Source organism: Mobula birostris, chromosome 4 (assembly GCF_030028105.1).
Source record: "Mobula birostris isolate sMobBir1 chromosome 4, sMobBir1.hap1, whole genome shotgun sequence".
NCBI classification, from domain to species: Eukaryota; Metazoa; Chordata; class Chondrichthyes; order Myliobatiformes; family Myliobatidae; genus Mobula; species Mobula birostris.
In genome coordinates this window covers 82,882,545-82,905,796 of record NC_092373.1, presented here as the reverse complement: position 1 = coordinate 82,905,796, position 23,252 = coordinate 82,882,545, and the positions used below count along the sequence as shown (strand labels likewise).

Genomic DNA, 23,252 nt, shown 5'->3' with positions numbered 1-23,252 from the left:
AGTTCCATTTGAAACCTTAACTAAAGGATGTTGTATCAGAAAAGAGAAAGGGAAGTGGATTTTATGAATGATGTGGTAGAGTGATGGTCTGAATACCAACCAATTCCATGTCTAAATGTATTGCTTTTCTACTTCAGTGAAAAGGAAGAAGCCAGTACTTCCTGATAGCGAGGATGATAAAGAAGTACAGAATAATTGTGAGTACCTACAGGGATGAGGGCAGCTTTTATATGCATTATTTTAAATAAACATTTATCAAATGGTGATGTGTGGAACCTTCCATCATCACTCGCTATAGTAAGGGCATCTAAGGATAAATAATCTTTTGAGAAGGCTATTGTACTGTTCACTCTTCCACATTAACATCGCATGGTGAAAACTGTTGTTAAAAAAATACAAATATATACAACGTCTGTTTCATTCTTGAGACCAGCGTGCTCTCTTCTTTTAGCGAGAGTCTCCAGCCGCCCCGAGTAGCGGGCGAGGGGGTCGCGTCAAACCGCCATCGGGCTCGAGCCCACCCCGCGCGCCGCTTCCTTTAACAGAATTCCAGTTAATATTTTTACTTCAAATACTGTCATATGAACTTACGGCGTTGCTTCTATAATGTTTCTCTGTGGGCAGAGACGGAACTCTTCACGTTCATGCCACACCTTTCAACCTCCTCCGAACCAGAGAGTTACCCCAAAGCGGGGCGAAACCAGAGGTGACGTCATCACATGCCGCGATAGACCATAGACAATGAATTTTGTCTTTAACTTTAACTAGAAAATAGTTACAAACAAATTATTTAAAGCAGAAATTTAACTAAGTCAAATAAATACCTGAAGGGCGACACAGACGCGGATGATGTGGTTAGCTCTATGATCATCAAGATGAATGAAGCAGCAGAAGTGAGTCAACTGCTCATAAGGCAAGATGGGGATTGGGGAATTGCTCAAAGACCACAATAAACTGGGAGCAGGAGTAGGCTGCCTGCCCTGCCAGTCAATAAAAATAATCACTAATTACCCAAGACCTTAACTCCTCTCAATCCCATGGTCTTTTATTTCCCTTCATGTTAAATATTGCTAATGAACTAGCCTCCCCACTCCAAAGTATAGGGAATTCGAAAGATTCACTACCCTCTACGGGAAGAAATTTCCACGTAATTCTTTTCATTGTGACCAACCCCTTATCTTGAAACTACTTGTGTCCCCTCGTTGGAAGCTCTTCTACTAGTGAAAACTTTTCGACATTTAATCTGTAAAGCCCCTAAGTGTGTTTCAATAAGATCATCCCTAATCCTTCTGAACAAATAACTTATCTTATTTAGCCTTTCCTGATAGGGCAATCCTGTCATCCCAGAAATTAGCCTGGAGAATGTCTTTTGGACTGCCTCCAATGCTACTATATCCTTCCTGATGAGAGAAACCAAAAATCTGCACAAAACTTCTCTCCCTCTCCCTCTCCCTCGTTTTATGGCGGTTGGCACCCACTGCCACCTTCTGCTCCGGAGTGTGCAATAGACATACATTCTAAATCCCTTCACCCAATCACACACACACACACACACACACACACACACACACACACACACACACACACACACACACACACACACACACACACACTAACCTACACCTTACCCTCCCATCTTTGGCCATCCTAGTACCCTATTCCTGTTTATCCATCATACCCTATGAAAAAAAACCCTGTACCCCTTAAGAAAGCTAAAAATACCCTAACCTGTGCTTTCTCACCCATGCCCAGCAGCCCTTTTAATGTGAATTCCTGCACCCCCAATTCCCTTAGTTTAATCCTCATCATCTCTCTCTGTATCCCATACTTCCTGCAACTCAGAACTATATGTTCTACTGACGCCTCTTCCTGACATTCCTCACACAATCCTGTCTGGTGTTCCCCTATCATTTTCAATGTTTTGTTTAATGCACAATGCCCCAGCCTTAACCTAGTCCACACAGTTTCCTCTCTTCTGTATCCACCACCTACCCTAGTACCTGCAACACTTCTTTGTATTGGATATAAATGCCTCCCTTTCCCCTCCCTGTTCCATCTTTCTTGCCACATTTGGTTGATTTTTTTCCCAGATTACACACTTAACCTCTGCTTTACTGATACTAATGTGCATTTCTACATTTTCTTTCTTTAACGCCCTCTTTGCCATCTCATCCACCCTCTCATTCCCCTTCACCCCTACATGTGCTGGAACCCATAGAAATTTTACCTGACCTCCCTGATTTGCAATTCTTGTATCTAACTGAAGGACTTCATAAAGTACATCTTGCCGACTGTTTGAGTGAAAAGACCTTAAGCTTGAGAGAACTGAGGATGAATCTGAGCGTATCAATGCTTTGACTTGTCTGGCTTTCTGCACCCATTGCAACGCAACCAACACTGCCAGCATCTCCACTGTGAACACCCCTACTTATTAGATGTTCTTCTGCTGATTCCAATTTCTTTTGCTGGTATAGCCACCCCAAACCCTGTCACTCCTGTTTCAGGTTCCTTCGCACCATCCGTATAAATGTGAGTATAATCACTATACTTTTCCATCACATGACAGTTAAAAGCATTTACCAAATCAGTTTTATATTTTCCTTTCCTTTTTACCTCTAACAAATGCCAGTCTATGTCAGGCCATACAAGCTTCCATGAAACTACAACCGGATAAACTACTGAAGGACTTATCCTTAGATCAAACACTCCACTTTCTTTCGCGATATCATTCCCTACCCAACTAAAGTTATCCCTCTGAAACCTATCATTTTCCCAGCACTCCTGCAACACTCCTTTAGCAGGGTGAGAATCATTGTGCCCCTGCAGGTTAGCCCAGTAGTTTGCCTTCAATTGCATCCTTCTTAGTTCCAAAGGCATTACTCCCATTTCTACCTGTAGGGCTGACACTGGCGACATTTTAAAAGCCCCACTGCACACTCTCAAAGCCTGAGCCTGAATCACATGCAGTTTCCTTATAAGAGACCTAGCTGCTGATCCATATGCTATATTTCCCTAGTCCAACACAGATCTCACTAAAGCCACATATATTCTCTTCAACGCTGAACAACTTGCTCCCCATTCCCTACCAGTCAAACATCTCATCACATTTATTACTTTTTTACATTTCTCCTCAACTTTCCTGATATGGTCTGCCCATGTTAATCATGAATCAAATATAACTCCCAGAAATTTAAATGATCCAACCCTTTCTAATTCAATCCCACACATCCTTAACTTCTTCCCTACCTCAATTCTTTTCCTGGCAAAAAATACAGTTTGAGTTTTTTCTACTGAAAATCTACATCCGCAATCATAACCCCACTCCACCACTTCATCAATTGCTTCTTGTAGTTTCCTGATTATATGCTCCATGTTCCTGCCTCTTTTCCACAAGGCCCCATCATCTGCAAACAGTGACCTACCTATATCCACTGGTACCTTTGTGAAGACATCATTGATCATAATGATGAAAAGTAATGGGCTAATCACACTACCTTGAGGTGTGCCATTTCCCACTATGTACTGTTTTGATAATTCTGATCCAATTCGAACTTGAATTTTTCTACCAAACAAAAAATCTTTAATCCAATTAAAAACTCTCCCACCAACCCCCATCTTGTGCAGTTTAATTAATAATCCTTTCTTCCACATCATATCATAGGCTTTTTCAATGTCAAAAAACACTGCAACTACCGATTCTTTATTTCCCTGGGCCTTCCTTATTTCAGTCTCTAACCTTATCACTGACTCCATGGAATTCCTTCCCTTTCTAAAACCACCTTGATAACTTGCCAGCATTCCCCTCTTCTCAAGCTCATACGACAACCTTTCTGTTATCATCCTTTCCATTTTCTTACATATATTTGACGTTAATGCTATTGGTCTGTATACGCAGAACTCCACGTGACCTTGCTAACAACCTAACAAATTTCCCTATAATTAAATTGTTGCCATTTGGCCGTAAATATGCCACTTGCCCTTTAAAGTAAAACACGTTCAACTAGAAAGCTTGATGATATGTTTGCAGTACAGTAATTGGAAATGAAGTGCATTGTGACTAAATCCAATTTGAGGCCCTGCGTTGGTCAGCGCTGACTGTGGATATCATGTCCTAGCCTTCTATGCAAGCCAGGGCAGTAGGATGTAGAGAGCAAGCTGTTGCCCATGCAGCAGGCTGCTTCTCTCCATGCAGCTGCTGAATCCAAAGGAATGGCGGAGACCGATACAGCTTGGCACCAGCGGCATCGCAGGACATGTCACTCAGCATTGAACTAACCTTCGGGACTCCAGCTCCGAATTTTTCCTTGGGGTTTACTCATGAAACCTCCTTCATCACTGGGTATAGCCACAAGGCATTGAGGTTTGAGATCAGAGTTTTCCTTCTCCTGCATGAACTGCCAACCACAGCTGACGTACCTCATCTGCCTGAAGCGACTGGTTTTACGGTGCCAGTAACCCACCTTTGCCCCTGCTCCTGTTAGAAGAGATGGTTCCGCTGGGCCCAGTAGAAGCCACACGTGGCCAGCAGCTGCACTTGGTTGTCAGATAATAGGTAGTGGGAGCTTATTCCCACTACCTACCCCAACTATGACAACCTCCAGTCCAATACTAACATATATTTTGAAAATATTAGTTTGAGGAGTGTAATGCAATTAGTTTAAAACTATTAAACAAAAAGTTATAAAGTAGGAGTACCCAGTTGGGAACATTAAAATGTGAAATCTTAGTTGTAAGATGAATCTATTCAGCTGATTGTATTGTCCAGCCAGAACAATCCAATTTATTCCCCTTCTAAATTTCCTGTGGAATTTGCTTCTATCACTATTTTGGATTTTGAAGAATAGGCAATGTTCTCTAGGGACAAAAGATATTATGCTCGTAATGTCACATTGTTTGGGAGTAAGGATATTAGTATCTTCCTGTTCTTCCAGAGGTTTTACATTTTAGATTTTGTAATATATTCCACTTGTCAGCCAAGTAGCTGATTGGTATGCATAGTTTTGAGCAGACCATTCACTTGTAGATAACTAGGTCAAATGGGAGCAATCACCCAAAAAGCAAAGAAGAGTGAGTGGAATATATTGCAAAATCTAATGCTCGAACATTCTATATCTCTGGCGGAAGATTAGGGAACACAATGATGCTAAATGAAAAGTAAAAATAATTGGAAATGCTGGTATTTTTTAAAAAATACAGAAGATGTTGGAAGCATTCAATAGGTCTAGCTGCATCTGTTGAAAGGGATGAACTTCCAGGACTTTTTGTTAGTGTTTCTGGATTTGCAGTTTACATTAAAAGATCATTTGACAGTAGCAATTCAGTGGCAGTGAAGTGTGTGATGTGGTGACAGAATTACTAGGTTATTGGTTTGAGATTCTTTTCATCATTTAAAGGAAGAGGAAAGGAGTCTAGAGGAGAGGATGAAGCGGGTTGTAAAAAATGAAAATCATAGGGGAATAGTAGATGTATTACTTCAGCAATTTCAATCCAGATATTGCCTTGCTTGGAATTGCGTAATTCTTAACATATAAACATGGTTGAAAGAAGTGTATGACTGGCAGTTGAATACTTCAGGGTATAGAAATTTCAGGTGTACAATAAAAAACAGAGTGAAAGAAGCTGAGGAGTACTGTACTGTGTAAAAGCTTGTGGCACCCTAGCTTTTTAAATATAAATTTAGTTTTAGATGTTTATTTTTTGCTTTCTGCAATAGTGTGTCAGAAGAAAAAAGTAAATTTTAAATTTCCAAACATTCATTTTTCAAAAAGTGAAGTGTTACAGAAAACCTTTTGTATTTCATTAAAAAAGTAACATGTTAAATAAGAGACCACTTTTCAAATAAAAGCTTATTACCTTGAGGGCATTTTGCCCAGTGCATGATTAAAGAAAGATAACTAACAGGTGCTAATGATAATGATATAATGAGTTGAATGAACTAAACTGATTAACTGAAACAGAAGTGGGTAGAAGGAATCAAACTGGGCGAAGGACAACCAAACTAAAAGGTGAGGGTGTGGTATATGTGACAGTTTTGAATTGAATTGACTTTATTACTTCCTGCACATACATGAGTAAAAATCTTTATGTTACATCTGTCTAAATATGCAATGTGCAATTTATAATCGTCTGTAGTGAATATTATGTACAACAGTCAATATAACAGAAATGCAATTATATCAGCATGAATTAATCAGTCTGATGGCCTGGTGGAAGAAGCTGTCCTGGAGCCTGTTGGTCCTGGCTTTTATGCTGTGCTGCCAGTTCCTGAGTGGTAGCAGCTGGACCAGTTTTTGGTTGGGGTGACTTGGGTCCCCCATGATCCTTTGGGCCCTTTTTACACACCTGTCTTTGTAAATGTCCTGAATAGTGAGAAGTTCACATTTTCAGATTCACTGGGCTGTCTGCACCACTCTCTACAGAGTCCTGTGATTGAGGGAAGTACAGTTCCCATACCAGGCAGTGATGCAGCCAGTCAGGATGCTCTCAATTGTGCCCCTGTAGAAAGTTCTTAGGATTTGGGGGCCCATGCCAAACTCTTCAACTTCTTCTTCTTCTTTGTCTTGTTTTACAGCAGTTGGCACCCAGCTTAACGGTGCATTACTGCCACCTTCTGCTCCGGAGCGTGCAATAGACTTACATTCTAAATCCCTTCACCCAATCACACACACACATACCCTAACCTACATCTTATCCTTCCATCTTTGGCCATCCTAGTACCCTATTCCTGCTTATCCGTCATATCCTATTTAAAAAAAACCCTGTGCCCCTTAAGAAAGCTAAAAATACCCTGACCTGTGCTCTCTCACCCATGCCTAGCAACTCTTTTAATGTGAATTCCTGCACCCCAATTCCCTTAGATTAATTCTCCTCATCTCTCTCTGTATCCCATACTTCCTGCAACTCAGAACTACATGTTCTACTGACTCCTCTTCACACAGTTCTCTCTCTTCTGTATCCACTACCTACCCTAGTACCTGCAACGCTCCTTTGTATTTGATATAAGTGCCTCCCTTTCCCCTCCCTGTTCCATCTTTCTTGCCACATTTGGTTGATTTTTTTTCCCCAGATTACACATTTAACCTCTGCTTTACTGATACTAATGTGTATTTCTATATTTTCTTTCTTTAACGCCCTCTTTGTCAACTCATCCACCCTCCCATTCCCCTTCACCCCTACATGTGCTGGAACCCATAGAAATTTTACCTGACCTCCCTGATTTGCAATTCTTGTGACTGACTAAAGGACTTCATAAAGTACATCTTGCCAATTGTTTGAGTGAAAAGACCTTAAACTTGCTAGAACTGAGGATGAATCTGAGCACATTAACGCTTTGACTTGTCTAGCTTTCTCCACCCATCGCAACGCAACCAACACCGCCAGCATCTCCACTGTATACACCCCCAACTTATTAGATGTTCTTTCGCCGATTCCAATTTCTTTTGCTGGTAGGGCCACCCCAAACCCTGTCACTCCTGTTTCAGGTTCCTTAGCACCATCCGTATAAATCTGAGTATAGTCACTATACTTTTCCGTCAAATGACAGTTAAATGCACTTACAAAATCAGTTTTATATTTTCCTTTCCTTTTTACCGCTAACAAGTGTCAGTTGTTATGTACCCCGTAACTGGGTTGCCAAACCAGCAGAAATGGACCACTCAGTTGGAGTCTGGATTACTGGAACTAAGAAAGTTTTATTAAAGAAATAAGCAACACAGTACTCTAATCACAAGGATAATAAATGCAACAGTTCAGCAACGATAAAACACACATGTACACAGAACTAGGATAATAGGATCAATCAAGCTCTATCGCAGTCTAGGGGTAGATGACCAGTTTCAAGTGACGCAAAGTTCAGTTCAATTGAGCTCAGTTCAGTTTGCAGTAATCACTGTTGTGCCGTTGGGCGGGGAAAAGGAGAGAGAGCGAAAGCGAATGAATATTCAAAAATGGATTCCACACAGACCTTCGATATTCCTCGCAGTTAGCTTTCGGGCGAGTCCTTGGTAATGTCTTCTGAGGTCACCGACTGTGACCCCTCCATTCCAGATACGATCGTTCTTCTGCGGTGAACCCAGCACCCAGGCAAGGGTGGACACACACACCAGGTTCCTGCCGATCCGTACCTTTCTACCCTGTGCGTCTATGGCTGGTCCCGTGACCAGACCTCCAACAACTCCCACCAACTAGTAGGGGGGGGGCACACCGCTTTCAGGGTCTCGTTACCTCGTGGAGTCGTGTGTGCATTGCCTTAGCGAACCTGTCCCTTTTTATCCCCCTGCTGGGGTATCGCCTGTCCATCACACTTCAAACAGTTCAGGGTTCAAAAGGAGCCGGTCTTGACAATACTCAGACCGATGTCTCCTTCCGTTAAACTCTCTCGTCTCTTCATTAACATTTCCAAATGCTGCTCCATTGTCTTACTTATCTCTCTCTCCTGAAGACGAGTGGCAGATCAACTGTTGATCCCACTGGTGCTAGCACAGGACAGTTAACATCTCAGTCTATGTGTACTTTTGTAACCCTCTTTCGTCACACAGTCTCTGTCAGGCCATACAATCTTCCGTGGAGCTACAACCGGATAAACTACTGAAGGACTTATCCTTAGATCAAACACTCCACTTCTTTAACAATATCATTCCCTACCCAACTAAAATTATCCTACTGAAACCTCTCATTTTCCCAGCACTCCTGCAACACTCCTTTTGCAGGGTGAGAATCCGTGTGCCCATTGGACTGTAAACTCCTTAACTGTCTGAGGTGAAAGAGGTGTTGTTATACTTTTTTTTTCACCACATGGCCGGTGTGTACAGACCACATGATATCCTCAGCGATGTGTATGCTGAGGAATTTAAAGCTATTCACCCTCTCAACGCCAGACCCATTGATGTCAATAGAAGTTAGCCTGTTTCCATTCCTCCTGTAGTCCACAACCATCTCCTTTGTTTTTGCGACATTGAGAGAGAGGTTGTTTTTTTGACACCACTGTGTCAGGGTGATGACTTCTTCTCTGTAGGCTGCTGCCTTGTTATTATTTTAGATTAGGCTAATCAACATATCATCAGCAAATTTAATTAGCAGATTAGAGCTGTGGGTGGTGACACAGTCAAGGATATACAGAGAGTAGGGGGCGTCACGTGATGACGTGGGATTGAGACGTGTAAATCCAGCTCTCCCGCAACAAATCAGTAAAGTACCATTTAAACAAAACAAAGTTAATAAATATTTTCTGAAAACTATTTATAAACTTTGTAAGACTACTTTACGATATGCCTCCTAAACCGCAACAAAAGAAGTCTGCTGTTGCGAAGCAGCCACGAGAGGGGAAGAAAAAAGGGCCTATTGCAACGATGGAGCCTCAGACTCGGGTTGGATCTCCTTCGGTAGAACAGGGAGCAATGGCAGTGGTAACGGGTTCTTCGAAGAAGACACCGGAAATGCGCATGCGCAAATCGACACAACGCAAACTACAAGAACCGACAGCCACTGCAATTGAAGCTCAACGTTCAGGGATATTCAATATTCAGGAGGGATAGACATGAAGGAAGGGAGGTGGGGTGGCGTTGCTGGTTAAAGAAGAGATTAACGCAATAGAAAGGAAGGACATAAGCCGGGAAGATGTGGAATCGATATGGGTAGAGCTGCGTAACACTAAGGGGCAGAAGACGCTGGTGGGAGTTGTGTACAGGCCACCTAACAGTAGTAGTGAGGTCGGAGATGGTATTAAACATGAAATTAGAAATGTGTGCAATAAAGGAACAGCAGTTATAATGGGTGACTTCAATCTACATGTAGATTGGGTGAACCAAATTGGTAAAGGTGCTGAGGAAGAGGATTTCTTGGAATGTATGCGGGATGGTTTTTTGAACCAACATGTCGAGGAACCAACTAGAGAGCAGGCTATTCTGGACTGGGTTTTAAGCAATGAGGAAGGGTTAATTAGCAATCTTGTCGTGAGAAGCCCTTTGGGTAAGAGTGACCATAATATGGTGGAATTCTTCATTAAGATGGAGAGTGACATAGTTAATTCAGAAACAAAGGTTCTGAACTTAAAGAGGGGTGACTTTGAAGGTATGAGACGTGAATTAGCTAAGATAGACTGGCAAATGACACTTAAAGGATTGACGGTGGATATGCAATGGCAAGCATTTAAAGGTTGCATGGATGAACTACAACAATTGTTCATCCCAGTTTGGCAGAAGAATAAATCAAGGAAGGTAGTGCACCAGTGGCTGACAAGAGAAATTAGGGATAGTATCAATTCCAAAGAAGAAGCATACAAATTAGCCAGAGAAAGTGGCTCACCTGAGGACTGGGAGAAATTCAGAGTTCAGCAGAGGAGGACAAAGGGCTTAATTAGGAAGGGGAGAAAAGATTATGAGAGAAAACTGGCAGGAAACATAAAAATGGACTGTAAAAGCTTTTATAGATATGTAAAAAGGAAAAGACTGGTAAAGACAAATGTAGGTCCCCTGCAGACAGAAACAGGTGAATTGATTATGGGGAGCAAGGACATGGCAGACCAATTGAATAATTACTTTGGTTCTGTCTCCACTAAGGAGGACATAAATAATCTTCCAGAAATAGTAGGGGACAGAGGGTCCAGTGAGATGGAGGAACTGAGCGAAATACATGTTAGTAGGGAAGTGGTGTTAGGTAAATTGAAGGGATTGAAGGCAGATAAATCCCCAGGGCCAGATGGTCTGCATCCCAGGGTGCTTAAGGAAGTAGCTCAAGAAATAGTGGATGCATTAGTGATAATTTTTCAAAACTGGTTAGATTCTGGACTAGTTCCTGAGGATTGGAGGGTGGCTAATGTAACTCCATTTTTTAAAAAAGGAGGGAGAGAGAAACCGGGGAATTATAGACCGGTTAGCCTAACGTCGGTGGTGGGGAAACTGCTGGAGTCAGTTATCAAGGATGTGATAACAGCACGTTTGGAAAGCGGTGAAATGATCAGACAAAGTCAGCATGGATTTGTGAAAGGAAAATCATGTCTGACGAATCTCATAGAATTTTTTGAGGATGTAACTAGTAGAGTGGATAGGGGAGAACCAGTGGATGTGGTATATTTGGATTTTCAAAAGGCTTTTGACAAGGTCCCACACAGGAGATTAGTGTGCAAACTTAAAGCACACGGTATTGGGGGTAAGGTATTGGTGTGGGTGAAGAGTTGGTTAGCAGACAGGAAGCAAAGAGTGGGAATAAACAGGACCTTTTCAGAATGGCAGGCGGTGACTAGTGGGGTACCGCAAGGCTCAGTGCTGGGACCCCAGTTGTTTACAATATATATTAATGACTTGGATGAGGGAATTAAATGCAGCATCTCCAAGTTTGCGGATGACACGAAGCTGGGTGGCAGTGTTAGCTGTGAGGAGGATGCTAAGAGGATGCAGGGTGACTTGGATAGGTTGGGTGAGTGGGCAAATTCATGGCAGATGCAATTTAATGTGGATAAATGTGAAGTTATCCACTTTGGTGGCAAAAATAGGAAAACAGATTATTATCTGAATGGTGGCCGATTAGGAAAGGGGAGGTGCAACGAGACCTAGGTGTCATTATACACCAGTCATTGAAAGTGGGCATGCAGGTACAGCAGGCGGTGAAAAAGGCGAATGGTATGCTGGCATTTATAGTGAGAGGATTCGAGTACAGGAGCAGGGAGGTACTACTGCAGTTGTACAAGGCCTTGGTGAGACCACACCTGGAGTATTGTGTGCAGTTTTGGTCCCCTGATCTGAGGAAAGACATCCTTGCCATAGAGGGAGTACAAAGAAGGTTCACCAGATTGATTCCTGGGATGGCAGGACTTTCATATGAAGAAAGACTGGATGAACTGGGCTTGTACTCGTTGGAATTTAGAAGATTGAGAGGGGATCTGATTGAAACGTATAAGATCCTAAAGGGATTGGACAGGCTAGATGCAGGAAGATTGTTCTCGATGTTGGGGAAGTCCAGAACGAGGGGCCACAGTTTGAGGATAGAGGGGAAGCCTTTTAGGACCGAGATTAGGAAAAACTTCTTCACACAGAGAGTGGTGAATCTGTGGAATTCTCTGCCACAGGAAACAGTTGAGGCCAGTTCATTGGCTATATTTAAGAGGGAGTTAGATATGGCCCTTGTGGCTACACGGGGTCAGGGGGTATGAAGGGAAGGCTGGGGCGGGGTTCTGAGTTGGATGATCAGCCATGATCATAATAAATGGTGGTGCAGGCTCGAAGGGCTGAATGGCCTACTCCTGCACATATTTTAAATAAATAAATAAATAAATAAATAAATTTTTAAAAAATGACTCAGTCAGAATTGGATTCTGCAGAGAACACAGATGAAGAAGAGGAGGAAGAATTGGAAGTGATTGGAAGTAAAGGATATGATAGAGACATAATAGAGGCTATATTGCAATTAACGGCTGAACTAAGAAAAGTAAGAGAAGAGCTTAGAGATACGAAGATGTGCTATAATAAAGTTAGGGAAAGACAGGACAAAATTGATAAGAAGCTTCAAAAGATGGAAAGAGCAATGGGGCATATGAATGATAGAGTGGAAAAAAACAGAAAATGATCTGCTTGTCTGGAACTCGGAAAGAAATCGACTCTTGGAGAAAGTGGACATGTTGGAAAATTTCAGCAGACGTAATAATATTAAAATTGTTGGTCTTAAAGAAGGTATGGGGGGAGAAAAACCAATAGAATTTTTTCAAAAATGGATCCCGGATGTTTTGCAAATGGAAGAGGAGGTTCGACCAATTGAAATTGAGCGGGCACATAGAGCTCTAAGACCAAAACCAAAAGATGACCAATATCCACGATCGATTTTAATAAAATTCTTAAGATTTCAAGACAAGGAAAGGATTCTACAGGCAGCTGCTTGAGCTGCCAAGGATAGAAAAGGGCCATTGATAATTAAAGGGAACAAAGTTTTTTTCTACCCTGATATAAGTTATGAACTTTTGAAGAGAAGGAAGAAATTTAATCCAGTGAAAAAAATCCTATGGGATCATGGTTATCAATTTATACTGCGTTATCCTGCAACCTTGAAGATTTTTTTGCCTGGTGGAGAAAAAAGATTTTTTGATGACTACCAGAAAGCAGAGCAGTTTGTGCGAGATTCTCTGAATATTCACCAGATACAAGAACAAATCCAGGGGAGCAAAATAGATTGAAGATGAAGATTGGGTTAAAGAATGGACTTGTTGGATTTTTGAAGCTGGATGAATGTATAAGATATCATTAATTATACGAGGGGGGTAAGAAAGGTTAAAACTGGAGGAATATAAGTTGGGAATAGTAACATTAATTTTGCCTATATATACATAATTATTTTTTGTTGCGGGGGAGCTGGAAGAAGCACTGATCAATTGCTACGCTAATCATGTGTGCAAGCGTGGCTTTTGCCATGACCCGTAAAATGGAGGGGGGTAGTGTTGTGTATCTTTTCATTCACAACATTAGTGGGGGGGTATTTTGTTTTTTCTTTTTTTTGTATTCTTTCTATCTTTTCTTTTCCTTTTGCCTGGAAGGTTGGGAGGGAAACACATAGCAACATGGTGAAGCTTAAAGAGATTCCCCAAGGAACTATGAGAGTTGAGAAGATAAGTAATGTTTTAGATTGGAGTAACTTTGTTAAGAATAATGACTAATTTATTGAATTTTTTGAGTTTTAATGTTAATGGGCTTAATGGACCAGTGAAAAGAAAAAGAATCTTAACACATATTAAAAAAAATGAAGATAGCTTTAGCTTTTTTACAGGAAACGCACCTAACAGAAACAGAACATCAGAAACTAAAGAGAGATTGGGTGGGTAGTGTTGTTGCGGCTTCATTTAATTCAAAAGCGAGGGGAGTAGCAATTTTGATCAATAAAACGTTACCAATTAGAATACAAAATGTAATAACTGATTCTGCGGGGAGATATGTAATTATACATTGTCAACTTTTTTCTGAATTATGGACTTTTATGAATATTTATGCACCAAACGAAAATGATGCAAAATTCATACAAGAAGCTTTTCTGAATTTGGCGGATGCACATGAAAAAATATTAATTGGAGGAGACTTTAATTTTTGCTTAGACCCAGTCTTAGATAGATCAACCAAGGCTGTTATAAAATCGAAGGTAGTAAATTTAACTTTATCATTGATGAAGGATTTAAATTTGATTGATATATGGAGAAGAATCAATCCTAAAGAAAGAGACTATTCGTTCTATTCCCATAGACATAAAACTTACTCAAGGATAGATTTGTTTCTATTATCAATGCATATTCAACACAGAGTGAAAAATATGGAATATAAAGCAAGAATATTATCAGATCATTCCCCTTTATTAATGACAATAATAATGGCTGATAAGGAAGAAGTGGCTTATAGATGGAGATTTAATTCAACATTATTAAAATGTCAAGATTTCTGTGATTTTATGAAAAAGCAGATTCAATTTTTTTTAGATACATATTTTCATTCAGTGGATGATAAATTTATATTATGGGATGCGATGAAAGTATATCTTAGGGGCCAGGTAATAAGTTATACGTCTAAAATTAAGAAAGAATATATGGCAGAACTAGATCAATTGGAAAAAGAGATTACAAAAATAGAAAAAGAATCTCAAAGCTATATGTCAGAAGAAAAACAAAGACAACTTGTCAATAAGAAGTTACAATATAATACGCTTCAGACATATAGAACGGAAAAAGCAATTATAAGAACTAAACAAAGGTATTATGAGTTAGGTGAGAGAGCACATAAAATTCTTGCCTGGCAGTTGAAAACAGAACAAGCTTCCAAAACAATAAATGCAATTAGAACAACGGCAAATAAAATATCTTATAAACCTCTTGAAATAAATGAAACTTTTAAAAATTTCTATTCTGAATTATATCAATCAGAATACCAAAATGATGTTAATGAGATAGGAAGGTTTTTATCACAAATTTCTCTTCCAAAATTGAATTTGGAAGAACAGAAGGGATTAGATATGCCTTTTACATTAAAAGAAGTTGAAGAAGCTTTAGGATCACTCCAAAGTAATAAATCTCCAGGAGAAGATGGTTTTCCACCTGGATTTTATAAAAAATTTAAAGATTTATTATTTCCTCTTTTTATGAAACTAATACGTCAAGCAGAAAAAATACATAAACTTCCAGAATCTTTTTCAACAGTGATTGTAATAGTATTGCCAAAAAAAGACAGAGACCCTATGAAACTAACATCATACAGGCCTATTTCTTTATTGAATACGGATTATAAAATAATAGCAAAAATTTTATCGAATAGATTATCTAAATATTTACCAAAATTAATACATATGGATCAAAAACAGGATTTATTAAAAATAGACAATTGGCAGATAATGTAACCCGGCTACTCAGTATAATTCAGTTGGCACAAAAAAGGGATGAGAAGAGTATAGTAGTAGCTTTGGATGCAGAAAAAGCATTTGATAGATTAGAATGGGATTTTTTATTTAAAGTATTAGAAAAATATTGGTTAGGAACATCTTTTATAAATTGGATTAAAACTTTAAATTCTAACCCTAAAGCTAAAGTAGTGACAAATTCTCAAATTTCAACACCATTCCAGTTAAAAAGGTCAACTAGACAAGGTTGTCCATTATCACCTGCTTTATTTGTACTGGCGATAGAGCCATTAGCAGAACTAATCAGAATTGATCCAGATATTATAGGTTTTAGAGTTAATCAGGAGGAATATAAAATTAATCTTTTTGCCGATGATGTTTTGATCTATTTAACAAACCCACAACATTCGTTACATGAATTATCTTCTAGATTGGATGAATATGGGAAGGTATCAGGTTACAAAATAAATTGGGATAAAAGTGAAATTTTACCTCTTACTAAAGGAGACTATAGTCAATGTCGATTAGTAACCCAATTTAGATGGCCGGTAAATGGTATAAAGTATTTAGGTATAAGACTTGATAATGATGTAAAGAATTTATATAAATTTAATTATTTACCACTGTTGAAAAAAATTCAAGAAGATTTTGACAAATGGATGATACTACCAATAACATTAGTAGGTAGAGTCAATGTTGTAAAAATGAATATATTTCCTAGATTACAATATTTGTTTCAAACATTACCAATACAATTGGCACAGAAATTTTTTCAAGAGTTAAATAAATGTGTGAGAAAATTTCTTTGGAAAGGTAAAATGTCAAGAATATCATTGGAAAAATTGACATGTAAATTTGGGTTAGGAGGGTTACAACTTCCAAACTTTAAAAACTATTATAAAGCAAATCAACTTAGATTTATTGCATCTTTCTTCGATGATCAAAAACCAACATGGATTAAAATAGAACTAGGTAAGATAGGAGAAAATAGACCTGAAGATTTTATATATAAATGGGAATCTAAATGGATACGGGAAAAGAAAGAATCTCCTATATTAACACATTTGATTGATTTATGGAATAAGATAAATGTTGATAATGAAACACAAATCTCTATTAGCAAGGAGACCTTTGTTTCAAAACAGACTTATTCCTTTTACAATGGACAATCAACTTTTATATAATTGGTACCAAAAAGGGATTAAATTTATAGGAGATTGTTTTGAACGAGGTATATTGATGTCATTTGAACAATTAAAGGATAAATATAAAATATCTAATAATACTTTCTTTTGTTACTTTCAATTAAGGGCTTACTTAAAAGGTAAGCTGGGTCAAACAATGTTTTTGCCAAAACCTAATGAAATTGAAATTTTAATTCAAAAAGGGAAAATTAAAAAATTTATTTCTTGTATGTATAATTTGATTCAAGAACAGACAATTAAACAAGGAACCCATAAGTCAAAGCAAAAATGGGAAACAGATTTGAATATTAATATTGATGAAACAAATTGGTCAAGACTCTGTCTTGACAGTATGACAAATACAATAAATGTTCGACTTAGATTAGTACAATATAATTTTTTACACCAATTATATATTACACCACAAAAAATAAATAGATTAAATTCAAATCTATCTGATAAATGCTTTCGGTGTAATCAAGAAATTGGTACTTTTTTACATTCTACTTGGTCTTGTTTTAAAATTCAACCCTTTTGGATAAATTTAAGAGTCTTATTGGAACAAATTACTGGAACTCAACTTCCACATAACCCTGTATTATTTCTATTAGGTGATATTGAAGGGATAAAACCGAAACTTAAATTGAATAAATATCAGAAAGAATTTATAAAAATTGCATTGGCAGTAGCTAAGAAGACTATAGCAGTTACTTGGAAATCGGATTCGTATTTAAGTATGGATCGTTGGAATAATGAAATGGCTAGTTGTATTCCACTCAAAAAAATTACTTATAATTTAAGAGATAAATATGTAACATTTTTGAATATTTGGCGCCCTTATTTACAAAAGATAGGATGGCATAATTAAGTGCTCCGATAAAGACCTTGGTCCCCTGGGGAAAGTAACGAATAATTATACCAAATTTATTTTGAATCCCATGGAGCATGTGGAAACCTTCCAACACCCAGGCGGTTCTTTTCTTTTTTCTCTCTTTCTTTCTTTTTAGGTAGGACTATATATATGGGGGGGGAGGGTTAAGGGGAGGGGGGGAGGGTAGATTTTATCTTTTCATGTATTCTTTTTGAAAACTCAATAAAAATTATATTACGAAAAAAAAGGATATACAGAGAGTAAAGGAGGGGGCTTGGGACACAGCTCTGGGGGGGCACCTGTGTTGAGGGACAGAGGTGAGGGAGCCCACTTTTACCACCTGCCAGCGATCTGAAAGGAGGTCCAGGATCCAGCTGCACAAGGCAGGGTGAAGGCAGGTGTTGAATGCTGAACTGTAGTCCAAGAATGCTGGAGAAGAAGCATCCTTCTTCTCCAGATGTGTAAAGACAATGTGTCGAGCTGTGGCTATTGCATCATCTGTCTGTCGGTTGTGTCGGTAGGCGAATTGTAAGGGGTCCAGTGTGGGTGGTTGCATGCTGCAGATGTAGTCCTTAACCAGCCTCTCAAAACATTTGCTTATTATTGAGTTTATCATCAATTCTTACACTATGGCAAGGGTGAGCATAGCAACAAGACACAAATTTGTCAACTTGCATCAGCAAGGTCTCTCCCAGGAAGAAATTTTGCAGTCGACAGGAGTTTCAATTTGTGCTGTCCAAGCTCTTCTGAAGCAGCACAAAGAAATAGGAAAGGTTGAAGACCAGAAACACAGAGGTCAACCACAGAAACTGTGTCCAACAGATGAGAGGTGCATCAAAATGATGTCCCTTCTAAATCGGGGACCCAGCATTACTTGCAAGTCTGAACTTGCAGAAACCACTGGAATCCAAGTACATCCCTCTACAGTCTGGAGGAGCTATCAAAAGTGATCTTCATGGGAGAGTTGCTGCCAAAAAGCCATTCCTCCAAACTGGAAACAAATCCAGAGATTCAACTACAGAGATTCTGAAATGCCTGCTTCGCTGCCACTGCTACTGTGCAATCGAGAATCTCCGGAGATGAAGGCCCAAATCCTCGGCTTTGTGTATCACCTGTTGCCGGGGCTGGGGCCGGGGTCGAAACGCTCGGCAGAGATGGTGCTCGGTGTTGAAGAGGTGGTCGGAGGCTCGGAGTTTTTGGACGGACTTGGAGTCAGGCTGTGGTCGGATGCTTCCGGGATGCTGCACCGGCAAGTTGGCGGTGCTGGAGGTTTACCGTCTGTGTGAGATGATGGGACTTTCGAGAGACTTTGAGACTTTTACTGTGCCATGTTCTGTTCTTATCAAATTACGGTATTGCTTTGCACTGTTGTAACTATATGTTATAATTATGTGGTTTTTGTTAGTTTTCAAGTCAGTTTGTCATGCGTTTTTGTGATATCATTCTGGAAAAACATTTTTATCATTTCTTAATGCATGCATTACTAACTGACAATAAAAGGGGACTGCGTGTCCTCATAATCATAATCATACAAAAACTGAAGGACTGGGATGTTGATCAATGGCAGCAAGTGCTCTGGACTGATGAGTCAAAATTTGACATTTTTGTCTCAAACGGCAGTTTGTCCGTAGAAGAGCTGGAGAGTGCTACATGAATGAGTGTCTGCAACCAACAGTGAAGCACTGCAGAATCTCCCTGCAGGTTTGGGGCTGCATTTCTGCTCATGGAGTTGGTGATCTGGTCAGAATTAATGGAATCCTTGATGGTGACAATCTGATTCATTGCACATGCACATTACAAGCACATTCTGATTCATTGAGCTGTGCTGATCAGTCCCAACTTCATTCTGCAGCAGGACAATGATCTCAAAAACACGGTCAAGGTCATAAAGAATTACTTTCTGCAAAAAGAGCAAGGTGTTGTGCAACAGTTGGTATAGCCTACACAGAGCCCTGATCTCAACATCGTTGAGGCTACCTCAGGCTATCAGGAGAGACAGAAGCAAGCGAGACAGCCAAAGTCTGCAGAAGAACTATAGCAAGCTCTCCAAGATGCTTGGAACAACTTACCAGCCGATTTTCTTATACTGACACAACAGTGTACCAAAGACAATTGATGCAGTTTTAAAGACAAAGGGCGGTCACACCAAATTGTGATTTGGTTTTAACTGTTTACTGCTCTTTTTAGTAATTACTTGGTTATTTAGAAACCTTTCATTTCATTATTTTTGAAACTGTCTGTGCTTTACAGAATTTTTTTTACACGTGCCCAAGAACTGTTTTTCATTTCTGTATATAAAATTATGAAAGGGTTAGATGGAGCAGATAATTTTTTTTTATAAAATCATTTTTTCCCAGGATTAGTGCCTAATACAAGAGGACATGGGTTTACAGTAAGAGGTAGGAGACAGAGAGGGGCCTGTGGGGGAACTTTATCACACAGAGCGGGCTTTGATTCTGGATTGTATTTCCATGTGATGGAGGCCAGCACTCAAGACAAGTACTGAAATCTCCAAGGCATGCATGCAAGCAGAATTAATATCGCTAGGTGTAATGTGCTTCATTGCCATGATAGGCCAAAGGACATGTTTCAGTACTGTAAAACCCAATGACGTGCTTGCTGTTACACTCGTCCAATCACTGATATCTTTCCAAACCCAGCTATGTTCCCTTTTATTTTTGGCAGGAAGATAGACAACTCAATGGCCAAAAGAAGCCAGCTTTGAAGAAACTGACCCTTCTCCCCACAGTCGTAATGCATTTGAAAAAGTAAGTAGTGATTCACCCCTGTTCCTCTTTGTAATTCCGGTGCTGAGTTTCTTGTGTTAGTTCCCATTACTGGTGTGTCCACTGGTATGTGTTCCAAACTGTACAGATAGTATGAATGCAATCTGATATCTTGCATGTATGCATAATCTACAGATGCTCAATGATCTTGTTGTCGCAAGAACAAAGTCACTAGAGAGACGATGTTGGTAGATATGAAAACTAGTCTTTTTATTTCATATTCACACACTCACAAATAAGCTGACAGCCTTTTGGAGTCATGAGAGAAAGAGAGGGACCCTTTTGGAGCAGCAGGTCTGCTTCACCCAACACTACAGGACATTCTATATGCTAAAGGTCAAAGAACAATTCCACATTTACAATGCTCCCTTTGAACTACACACCACCCTCACACCTCCCTCTTCACACCCACACTGAAGACATCCAAACACATGCAACTTTTGCACCTCCCTCTTCATATCCACATTACAGACATCCAAATAATGAATTTAAATCAGCATTGTCTAGTCTTCTGATTAACTGTACTTCACGATTCTTGGGAACCCACTGTTCAGAACTGCATTTTAGTTTTAATCTACAGTTCATATTCAGATCTAAAGACTAGTGGCTGAAGTCAATTGCTGAAGTTATTTGCTATATGTACTAACCCCAAAAAAGTTCTAACAATCTCGCCTCTCTAAAGTGATAGCTCAGTTGAGTGGTCAGAGTAAAACCGAACAACACAAGGGTTGAACTTGAGGATAATGTTGATATTTTCAGGGATAACAGATAAAAACATTTTCAGATGAGATGCTTCTCACAAGTGAATTGTATTTTACTATAGGTTCTTAATGTTTGGGCAACCCATGGCATTGAAAGAATTATTTAGTAATCAATGCAGATTGGAATTAGTACTCTGAATAGAATTTCTTGTCGTATCTGTTAGGTTTAATTTGTTAGAGATAAGTTTACCAAAGCCACATATCCCCTTTTAGGAACTGTAGAAGTTTGTGTGTCGAACATGCTCATATTTTCTGGAAGCTGTGGAATCTGGAGTCCATCAGTACTTGGCCAAACTAAATTATATTTTGACATGATGAAAGTGTTATGAAAAGCTTTTAAGAAGCATCTTTTAAATGTTGCTCGTAGATTGTGAATGAGAACAATTGATCACGTATTAACTGTCAAATACAGTTCATTCAGCAGGAAACAAAGCCCTTCAGCTACCACATCCATACTGATAAACAGACACCTCATTCCTCTAATGCCATTTTCCCTCTTGCACTACTACCAATTCCTCCTGCTCCCCCCAGTAATTTACCTGCCGTCCAGCTTTAACAGGGGAACTTCGGAGTAGCCAGTTAACCTAGCAACCAGACTGTATTTGGCATGTTGGAGATGAGACAAGCATACAGAAAGCCCACTTGGTCATAGGATGAATATGTAAACTATACACAGCCAACACCTAAGATCATGATGGAGCTTGGGTCACATAGAATTTCATGATATTATGCATTCTCTTATAATCCTGCAGGATACAGAAAATATAAATAAAAGACAAGCATTACTGGAGCTAAATTATGCAGAATAAGGGGTTACTGAAACAGCAGAAGGTTAAAAGATTGTTAGAAGTTCTCAATCTAGGAGAGCTCAAGTAAATATTTGACAGTCATTATGACTAACAGGTAATGTTTCTTTTTGCTGATGCCAACTTTCCTATTAATTCTTGCAGACAGGATTTGAAGAACACTTTTATTGATAGTCGGGTGATGGCTGCTATAAAGGAATGGCTCACACCCTTGCCAGACAAGATTTTGCCACATCTCAAGATCCGTGAGGAGTTGCTAAAGATACTACAAGAGGTAAGCAGGAGTGCCTAGCCCTAAGATAGCATAGGGTCGTAGCAGCTTGTTTTAACATTTGTATTTCAACAGCTTTTTTCCCTCCACATCGGGAGGGTTTTCATCCCTTGCTCTTCCAAACCTGTAGTTGTAGGAGTCTCATCAAGATAGTATTCAGCACAGATTGTACTCTTTCAATAATCTGCTCATTTATATTTTTGCTTTAATTACCAAAACCTTCAGGAAAAAATATCTGGTATCTGATAAGTTTAAATTCTCCTTGTATTTAAGGAAATCCATTAACCCTCCTTAAGATGCATTTATATTCAGTTACATCTGTATTACCTTGATCTTACTGGGCTGACAGTTGAATAGACATTTAGTTGAGCTACTATACAGAACAAGAGTTAGTACTTACAGGGCAAGAAGTAAAGGATGGCATTAAAGTGCCTGTGTACTTTGTCGAAGCATTAACAAAAATCATCAGGTAAACCATGTCTTCACTGCTTTCTTTAGAGATCAGTACTGTGAGATAATTGTGCCAGTCGCATCTCTATGATCTTGTAAAAATGAAAAGATGGATGTGTAGCCCCCCGGTCAGCCTCAGGGTCGCTCGGCTCGCTGTCGTCTAGGGAAACAGCCCTTGGCGCCACCAAACTGGGTAATTAGTTTGTGTGGATGCTGTGTGATGTACCCCACCCCGCCCAAATAACAGACAATACACCGGATACAATTAAATGATTTACAGTTTATAGATATTATTGGAACTATATAATTAATAGAGAATAAAATATAAAAGGAAAATAAAAGGCGCCACACTCATCAAAGTTCAATCTCTTCGTGCACAAACAGTTGGAGCTCAGGACCTTTCTTCTTCACCCTGCAACCCCTCGGACCACCTCAACCGGCCACCTGGGACCAACAGCGGTGGTCGACCAGACCCTCCACACGAGTCTGTCTCTGTCTCCTCGCCGAACGCCCTCCTCAGGGTCCGACCCCGTTAGCAGACTCACAGCACCTGGTCCATCCTCTGTCTCTCTCTCTCTCTCTCTCCCGCTTTCTGCCCCAAAACCCCGCGCATACAGTATCTTCAAATACATCAAAAATGTAACAACTATCCCAATTGGTTCATAACATATTCTTATCACACTCTAAACCAAAACAAGCTGCTAGCGCAAAAACTTTCTCAGCATTTAACATAACAAAGAAGCATTCCTAAGAAAAACATAACAAAGAA

At 39.5% G+C, this 23,252-nt stretch overlaps 1 long non-coding RNA gene across 1 annotated transcript; it reads left to right on the top strand.

The window, feature by feature from the left end:
- Positions 1–839: 839 nt before the first annotated feature.
- Positions 840–21,925, top strand: LOC140195969 (uncharacterized). Its single transcript, XR_011885583.1, has 3 exons — positions 840–893; positions 20,095–20,177; positions 21,907–21,925. It is a non-coding gene; the product is annotated as an uncharacterized lncRNA (long non-coding RNA).
- The last annotated feature ends 1,327 nt before the right edge of the window (positions 21,926–23,252 follow it).